The sequence below is a fragment of the Eretmochelys imbricata genome, chromosome 4, assembly GCF_965152235.1.
Source record: "Eretmochelys imbricata isolate rEreImb1 chromosome 4, rEreImb1.hap1, whole genome shotgun sequence".
Classification (NCBI taxonomy): Eukaryota; Metazoa; Chordata; order Testudines; family Cheloniidae; genus Eretmochelys; species Eretmochelys imbricata.
In genome coordinates this window covers 22581789-22591743 of record NC_135575.1, presented here as the reverse complement: position 1 = coordinate 22591743, position 9955 = coordinate 22581789, and the positions used below count along the sequence as shown (strand labels likewise).

Here is a 9955-nt window from a genome sequence, read left to right as displayed (position 1 = left end):
GAATAAGAAACACAAACTGTAACAAAACTTCCTCTGCATTAGAAAATGAAAATGCCATGTAGGTAGTTTCTCTCTCTCTCAATAAAGACATGGTGGACCAAATCACTGACTAGTTGTAAACTGAAATAACTCAATTGCGGTCAATGGAGCTACACTGATTTACACCAGTGGTGGATCTGGCCCCACCTGCTTGTTAAAATTTAGAGTAAAATCCTTCATTGCTTAACAGTTTCTCTTCAGATGCATATTTTAAAGTTAATTTGCATAATCATTAATTAGGAAAATAAGCTACTTTATTCCAAATCTATTGATATTTTTAAAATAGAATACTGGCAAAGCAACCAGTTTAAAAGCAAATAATTCAGCATTCTCCCCACATATAACAGCCAGAACACTAGAAATTAGTGATTATTTTATATTTTAAGGGTATATTCTCAGTACTTACATAGTAATTGTCCAGGAGATATTTTAAGCGAAGTGAGTTAACTGTACAAGGAAAGCAAATATAAAACATCAGTTGGTTTTGTTAATGTAATCTTATGTATGCTGTAGACCTGAAATATATTCATTACACCTGGGGGATTGTACTCTAATACACATCTGTTCTGATCTTAAAACAAAAACAAAGGGAAAAACCTTTTCACCCATGGCTCCTTTCCTTTGAATATTAAAGCAAATAATGAACGTCATGTGATCTAAAAATGTACACGTATGTAGTATATTAATGGCTTTCTCGAGTTTTTACCAGCTGTATGATTAGTTTAGTGTGCTGGAGACTTCTGTGGTTTCATACTCTACATTATAAACATTTTTAGTGGAGCAATGAATAAAATTCTGGAACTAGAATGTCTGTAAGTTCTCCCATACTCTTTTGGCAGAGCTGTCATGTGAATTGAATGGGTGCTTCTTCCACCGACATTGCTTGCTCCTTTGAAGTATCATAGCAGACAGCTTGCTGGAGTATTATGTTTCTCCCCCCAGAATACATTCTACTATGATGCTGTTTCAAGGAAGCAGATGGATGAGGCGGCATCTCTGTGGAATACATCTACCAATCAAAAGTGCCGTTACAAGAAAGTGTTGGACAGTTAAAGAGTGAATGCACAATGCTCAACTCAATGAAACCTTTTAATGTATTCTTTTAGTTTTGTAGCCACTCTCCTTCCATTCTTCTCCTCTGAATTGCTGTGTGTTACGGCATAATAGAGAGAATTTCTTTGTGTGAATTTGACCTTATTGCAAAACATTTACCCTCATTTTTCCTTGCATAATCCTGCTTTCTGAATAATTAAATCTACCATGACTCTCCTGAAGCCTGTTGTCCAAGGCTATTGGATTGATAGTTGGGTTAAACAGTTAATAAGCCCCAATCTGTAATATCTATATTTTGCTAGTTTTTTCACTTTGTAGGCATGTAAGATCTTTTTATAATATACTGATCTAATAGTTGTAATAGCCAGTCTATCAAATTCTCAGATATGGTGATGAGTAAATTTTATTCAGAATGCATCATCACCTTCTTTCTCAAATTGGCTGGCACAAGGATTCGTTGACTGACTTTATCCTGATCTAGGGTTTTCTGCCAGAGGCAGAACGGTACAAAGTTTTTTAGATCCTGGTGGAACTTCCCCAAGGCTTGTGGGAGTTCATATTCCAAGGCTTTGGTTTTAGACCATCTCTAAATTTGGGTGGCAAATCTTTCCCCATTCTTCATATGTTCCCCCTCTCTCCCTCCCTCCCTCCTTCTAAGTCTTCTAATGTGCCGTTTATCAATCTGCTACGTTCATTAAGTATTCTTTCCATAGTCTTCGTAGTGCAGTCTCCACTAAAGAGAGAGTATTAGTTCCTCAATGAACATGAGTCCAGTGGGAAATCCCCTATCTGGATGTCTTATCGAATGCCATATTGCACCACCAGGCAAGTCATTGGACTAGCTAACAATTACTTTGAGAAAATTCTATTCTCACACGAAAATAACCCCTACTTCACACTTTTTGATTGCTTATGAAATATATTAATATGAAGTTGACTAGTTACCCACACAACCAGTCCTACACCAACCACAACAGTGAAAGTTTCTCTATTCTGCCCTGCCAATACATTTTAATGAAGACCTGGAGGGAACAGTTTTAGGGGCAAGAGATTAGTTTATTTGGTATGCCCATTCTGCCCTGGCTTCTCTGTAGATACTGATGACCACATTAATTATGGTGGAAGTTTGTGTGATTTGGGCTGAGAACAAACTCCTATATAGGTCATTGAATAGCTAATTGATGGTAACAATGTTTGGTCTCTGTTGTCCTCCTCAGGCTGATCTAAGGTTAGACGACTGTATGACAAAACTCTGCTGATTATTCTGTAGTACCTTTCCTTAGATCTTTTGAAGATTTTTGTCAAACTGAGATTGTTGCATTATTTTTTCCCAGTAAAAGTACAAATAAATAAAATTGCAAAACAAAATTTTCACACATACATACACACCCCTCCATCTTTTAACCTCCTGATAAAGACTAATAGAATGCTGTACTGTGGTCTTGTATTCCTAAGCGTTCACAAGTACACAATAGGACGTGCTCTGATACTCTCAGTATCAGTTATGCTTATGTAGTTATGCTTGTTATGGCCCCAATAATACAATATCTCCATTATACCATATCTTCACTATTTTCATATTCCTGGTGCTAGTCACTCCACTATGTTGTAGATAACGCAGAATTTAATAAATATTTCTGAGAAAATTTCTCTAATATAAGTCTATAAAATAGTCCGGATCTTTTTCAAGAATGCCGTATTTTATCTTTAACTGAACTTCTCCTCTTCCTGAAAGACACAAGAAGATGTCCAGTGATCTCCTTTCCTCTTCTATGAATTGTCACAGAGAATGCTAGAAGAGAGCGGGGAGGGACCCTAAGGGAAGGGCAGGGACTGAGTCCAGGTGCCTGTAAGGCACCTTGCTGCCATAAAGAGGCACTTGTGGACAGCCTGGCTTGTTACATACCCAGACAAGAAAATTTAGATTCTAACCTTCCCCTGATCTAAATATGGCTCCGACTCATCTCTACTATAAAGTATTATCATCAGTCATTAAAAGTAAACAAGCTGCCAGAAGCATTAGCATTTTTCTTCCCCTGCTTCAGTTTAAGGCAACTATACGCAGTTATAATTTTCTACCCTTCAGATTGTCCGATTCCTATTTGATAAAGCCTCTCGAAACAGATATGGCACTAACATTATCTGAAAGATGGCCTGGATAGAGCAACAGGATCCCACTATGTTTAGGACTCTCTTCATATTTGTGTAGTTTGAACTTCAGTCATGGATTTTGTTAAGGAAGCTACATACTGACACCATGATCCTACTTTAGACCTCTACGCTTGGAATAGATACAATACCACCTCCAGAACATTAAAAGTATTGTGGAACTTTAAGACCCCAGTCCTACAAGGACTTAAGCAGGTGTATAACTCTACATACACAAGTAGTCCTATTGACTTTGGTGTGACTACTCACATATGTAAACTCAAGCACATGTTTGAGTGTTTGCAGGATCAGGGCATGGCATTAATTTGGAGAGAAAAGTGGGCAATTCTGAACCAGTGGATTTCCCCCCATGTGCTCTGTTTTTTCCAAACATGACTGAGTTTCAACTACTTCATATAGCTTAACTTGTGTTTTCCAGGTGGTGGTGGTATGGAACTTCTTTAAAATAATTCCATATGCCCTGAACTGGAGTGATGAGTTCTGGATGTTCAGAGGGAAGTTTGATCTCCCATGCCATCTCAATCCCTGGCCTTCATGCTGAGGGTGCCATTTAGGATTAGCTTTTCTGTGTGAAGTGGACATCTGCATATTGGAAACTGAACTGAAACTACACAGTCACAGTCAGAACTGAAACTATACAGTCAAAAGACCATCAGCCAGGAATGACTTCCAGTAATTACCTGGTTAGAGTCATTTTCCAGTAACTTAGAAAGAAATGTTCCACTGTTTGTGTTCTAAATTCATATTGGATAGAAGAAACCAAAGGCAATGTACCGAAGGAAAAAATAGCAAAGCTATCATGTAAATGTTAAAATATTGTTTGCAGTGTTGTTGTTTGACTTCCTCACGCTTATTTTGTAAAACTGACACTTTCAAATACATGCTGAGACATTTTTATTCATGTTACATGTTAAAATGTTATGATCTGTCAGACATAACTTGGCTTCCCTCTAGTGGTATTTAAATATACTACAGTTATTTGAGAAATCCCAAGTACGAAAAGAACTATGATCGAGTCTCAAAAACAAAGCAAATATTGATTAGAATTGGGGTTTGTTTTTTTTACTGGGAAACAGACTTGCAGTTACATTTTAGAGAAATATAACTTTCCCACTAAAACTGGGTATATAATGGTGTATTGCCCAAACATGATTAAGGTATATGGATGACTATTTATATTGTGGTTATGCTCAGAGGCCTCAATCGGGATCTTGCTTTGCAGTCACACCCGCCCCCCACTCCCAAATATTTAGTTTAAATATGATGAGACAAGGGAAACAGTAAGATGCCTGTGTGCATGTAGGCAGTAGTCACAAATTGCCCACTGCCTAATTTATTCTGAGGATGAGTGTGCATGGATCTGATACACAGTCCTCATCTTCACAATCTTTTAGACCTTGAAGCCAGTTCAAGATTTAAGTTTTTTATTCCAAAGCTGCCAACACAACACTAATGGCTCCCAAACAAATAAACTTTAAACTTGAAGGCATAGTTTAATGTTTAAAATGTATTTAAGTCATTACATGAGTGAAAGGAAGTAAAGAGATTCTGGTTTGCTCAGTCATAGTAAACAAGCTTTTCTTCAATTTCTTCTTGGCTTATATGATTCATGCTGCCTAATTTGCTCAAGGAAAATACACACATAGATAAGATTAATTGAAGGCATCTTTAAAGTACCTTGATTTTCAAAAGTGAATAGTGTCTTTACATCCCCTTTTATTTATTTTGTTTGGTTGGTTGGATGTTCAGCTTTAACTCAGCTAAAGAAGCTAGCTATTTTTCAGCAGGCTCAGAACTTTCTGAAAATCTAGACTCATTAACGTGTCTTAAATTGACTCCAGAGGTGAAAGTGGGCCAGTATGGCGTATCAATAAAAAGTGGCCGCTGATACCGGCCCATACACAGCTGACAGTGCTTTAACGTCGCTGCCACTTTTGCCCCCCCCAGGCTGCCAACGGGAGCGGAAAGGGGCAAAAGGGGCAGCTTCCCCGGGCCCCGGTGATTTAAAAGGGCCCGGGTCTCCCAGCTGCTGCATCTCCCAGCTGCTGCTTTTAAATCACCAGGCCCCAAGGCAGCGTGGGCGGGCTGACTGGGGGAGGCTGCCCCCTCAGCCCCGCCCCTTCTGCCTGAGGCTCGGGAAGGAGCCAGGCCCTGGTACTGGTAAGTCTTTTATGTTACTTTCAGCCCTGGTTGACTCCCTAAAAAATGAGAAACACAAAATCACTAGTCACTCTTGAAAAATTAGGCCAAGATATTTAATTTCAAACTTCATTTTATATAGTTCATCTTGGATTAATTATTTGGCTAATAAATGTTAGTTGTTTGTAATATCATGAGCTACATTATTTCATACTTGTATTGTTTATAATGTCACTTGCTATCTAAAAATTACTTGATCATTACAGCTGGGTGAAATTTTGAGACTGAAACTTTTTTGGTGAAAAATGCGGAATCAGGTTGACCAAATCATTTAGCAAATTCATGTAGACTTTGGCAAATTATTTCAGTTGAGCAGGGGAGGAGGAATAGGGGGCATGCTCCCAAAAATTGGAACCTTTTTGTTTTGACTTTTTTTTTTAAAACAAAACTTTTCAATCTTTCACTACAAAACAACTTTTTTTTGTAATTTCTATTAAATTTATTTTTAAACCTTTACTATTAAAATGCTGAAAATCAAAACAAAGGTCTTTGTTTGGGTTGAAGAAAATATTTATTTGAACTGAAAATCTCAAACTTAATATTTTGGGTAGACCCCAAACAATTTTTTATATGGTCAGCGAACCAAAAAAATCTGATATTGGCATATTGATGATATGCAGACTATTTCTTCCTTTGAAAAGCAGATAAAAGCTAAAACTGGATTTTTTTTTTACTGTTCGATTTGTTTCCACTGGAGACAGAGCAGGGAGTGAGCTAAGCAGTTAAGTCTAATGGACTATTGTACTATAGGACAATATCCTAGAAGGGATGGATGTTGGTATACCCGTAATGCTTAACTAATTCACTTGTGGGGAGCAGGAACTGAGGTAATAGTTGCACCTGAAAACTAAATCGTAAGCTCCTTTTACAAGGGTGCCAGCTAGTCTGCTGGCAAGAAGGACAATCTTTTCCCCCCTTTAATACACATTCAGTTAATGACTCAAAATTCTTCAAAAATAAGAACTTCCTCTTCATGCCTGTCATGAGCACTCTGGGATAATAGGTACCTGGGGCCGGGTGAGGGGAGAATTTATATTCTGTATGCCAAGTGTCCCCACTCAACTTTTATTATCCTTTGCTGTCAACAGGAATTAATCTGAAGCTTTAAAGATATCTGCCTGTTTCATTCTTTCCTTTCACATTTGTTTGAACAAGTTTCTTATGTAGATTCACTCTGAATCCACATTCCTGACTCTTTGTGTACAGTGACTGTCTTCTGATCATTGCTTCAAAACCTATCTACAAATCTAAGGTATGTAATTCAGGGAATTCTTTGCTTATCTTGATGCCTTTTCATTCAAGGTGTCTAAAGATCATCTGTAAGAAATGAACCATTTCAGAGAGACCTTTTTAGTTTAACTCAGTGCTTCAAGTGCGTCTTCTTTTTTTCTATGTTGCTGCTCTCTTCATAGGTTGTCATCTATCCCTCTTCAATATCAGCCTGCACAGTAGAAGCCAATAGAATGTAAAATTTCTGCAGGGCAGGGTATTTGAGGGGGACTCTTTCCTTTGATTCTACACACAGCATTTCCCATTTAAAAACTAATCCTAATCAAGTTCAGTGCTATGGATTTTCAGCCTTCTGCAGTTAAATTTTTTTTTATAGAAACCTACTTTTACTCCTGTTTCCTAAGTGGATCACAGTAGGCATTTATTTTTGTTAACGCTACACATATGAATTGCAGGTAAGTACTAATAATTGGATTTTCAATTTCTAACCTTAGTGGTGAAGTCCCACCCCGATGCATGTATGTGGCTCCCATTGATATCAGTGGAAGCTATGTGTGCATCAGAGCAAAGAAATCGACCCTCATTAACCCCGACATTATCACAGTTTTTCACACTGGGGTATCTACGTGGGGGGAGAACTGTTGTGCCCCCAAACTCCTGGTGTTTAAAAAAAAAAAAAAAGCTGCTTTTCCTTATGGTTCCATGACAGACCAGCACAGTCTAGTTCTTAGTGGAAAAATTAAGGCTTGCATCAGCCAGGGATCAAACAGAAACATAAGACTTGAATTCCAATCAGCTACATCTCACTCTTATGCTTGCTGGGCATAGAGCTAGTCCCCTTGGAACACAGCCCCCTTACTGGCAATTACCTTGATATGCCTGGGGATTTCCTAAGGGGAATGTCAACAAGCCTAACTTGTGGCAGCTATGGAACTTGTGGATGAATAACTGAGGAGGGTCTTCGACCTCAGGCTGCTTAGGCCTCTTGGGTCAGTAATGTCTAAAAGGCTATATAAATGCAAAGCGTTTAATTAGTGTGGCCTTAAATATTTTCTGTATCAAAGGTTTAAATTCTGACCTACATTGTAATACGTTGTAATACAATTTGACTTTTTGGGAAAGGTATTTTTTTCAATACTATTCAGCACTTTTCAGCAGAGGATCCGAAAGTGCTGTAAAACACTGGTATTATTGGAAACACTATAAAATGTAGGCCTGTGACTTGTATTGAAGACAGTGGGTCTGCTAGCATGCATACAGCTAAACATTTGTGTGCTTGCAGGTTTAGGACCTTAAAACTAACAACATCCCTGTTAGGTAGTTCATATTGTCATGATTTGACAGAAGGGGAGAATGAGGCACGGAGGTTAAGTGACTTGCCCAAGGTGACACATAAATCAGTGGCAGAACAAACAGTAAAACCCAAGCACCCTGACTCATAGTAGAGTATTATAACCTCTAGGCTGTACTCTTTTCCTATATTATAATTTAATTTAATACTCTTTATTTTGAACACTCTTACTTGGAGAATTAACCTCAGAACATATTTGCATTTGTAAATATTCCATTCAAAAGCTTGCTGTGTATTTATACAACTTAGATTTTCAAAGTCTAATATAATCCAGCAACTCTGCTTAATGGATAATTGCCAGAAAATAATTCCCCACTGTATAAGAGGCCGTGTGTGTGTGTGTGAATTGTCTCATGGAGGAGCACAATACTGTAACAAGAGAGGTGGGTGTTGGAGGCGGGGAGGGGGAAGAGATGACTGGAAATTGACAGATTGCACCCTATAAATTCATTTATATGAAAAAGGGAGAAGCAGCACTTGTTATTTTAAGAAGCAGACAGTGAAATGTACTAAGATACTGGCTGAAGTGGGGGCAGCTGCAACAAGCTGTGTCCTGCAAATCAATGGGTGACATGCTTCTATTTCACACTGTATAAAAAAATCAGGCTTGTTTTACCGGAAAACAGTAAACACTAACTTACAAATGTGTAAGATTCTGATACCACTCAAAAAAAAAAGAGTGGTATGAATGTTAACCTGCTAGTAAAATACATAAATACTATAACTTATGTCTCTATCCAGTTGAAATAGTGTGTGAGAAAATTGGAGTCCAATTTACTGACTGGCCACTCAACCTTATTTCCCCAGTGATCATTCCTAATTAGGCTAGTATCATTGTACTGCAAATAGCAGTTTCTAATAATTTTCAAGGGTTGGATTGCTAGCTCCTGGAGGGGTTTTTGTTTGTTTGCTTGTTTTGGTGCAACCACTTGTATTTTATCTTTACAACGAGGATGGAGCAGGTTTATGCGATGCTGCCAGCATTGGAGGCTATCCTGGGCCACAGATCTGTGCATTCCTTAGCCACGGGGCCTGTGATTGCTGAGCCTTTCATTTCCCCTTTGTTATGTACTATCACTCCTGCGTTGTCCCCATCCTTTCTCCGGTACGATTTTCTTTGCCAAATTACCACTGCCAGGTGCACCTTCGTCCTGAGCTCAGGCTTGCCTTCTTGACAGGAGCCATGATCATGTCGCCTACACCAACAGCTGGCAGCCTATTCAGGTGCCCCTTAACCCCTTTCACTGAGATGAGGTACAGGTTCTTGGCACCTGTGTTATCTGCACAGTTAATCACAGCTCCCACGAGGAGACCGAGGGAAATATGGAGTTTCACACCAGACGAATCACCACGTCCTTGCTTGAACATCTTGGGGCTGGAATTAGAAGTGGTTTTGTTTATCCTGTTGGGATAAGGAAGGCAACTACTAGTAGGAAAGAAATGTAAACCAATGTTATGAGCATTTGGCAATAGAAAGCCACACAAATTCCTTTGCAGAGGCATCAGAGTTCACAAAGCTAGTGTGATTTCCTTTTAGAGAAAGCATGATGATGGTTCAGGGCTACTAATTTAAGCCTTCTCTCTTCCGCAGCAATATGCCCAAGTCAAATCAGCTTCTCCTCTCTTTCCATAATGAGCCCCCACATAACAGCTGGCCTCTCATATATTAAAAATCCTTCTTTGCACCTGCTGTTTTTAACTCTTTCTCAGTCCCAGGCACATGGCCATAGATGTTGCTAAAAGTCCCTATGAATACCCTTTGGGCCCAGGTTGGGCAGCTCCTCCATGTTCTCCTGCTATTTCAATCTCTCCTTCCTTCAAGTTCTATTATCCTCACTCTGTTTGGGTTTTTAAAATTCAAAACCTGTAATTTTCCATGTTTCTATATTCAGGAGAAAATAGAAGAGCCTTCCT

The 9955-nt window shown here is 38.7% G+C and overlaps 1 pseudogene; it reads right to left on the bottom strand.

Moving 5' to 3' along the window:
- Window positions 1-8965: 8965 nt before the first annotated feature.
- On the bottom strand, window positions 8966-9409 carry LOC144263490 (large ribosomal subunit protein uL14 pseudogene; annotated as a pseudogene).
- Window positions 9410-9955: the final 546 nt, after the last annotated feature.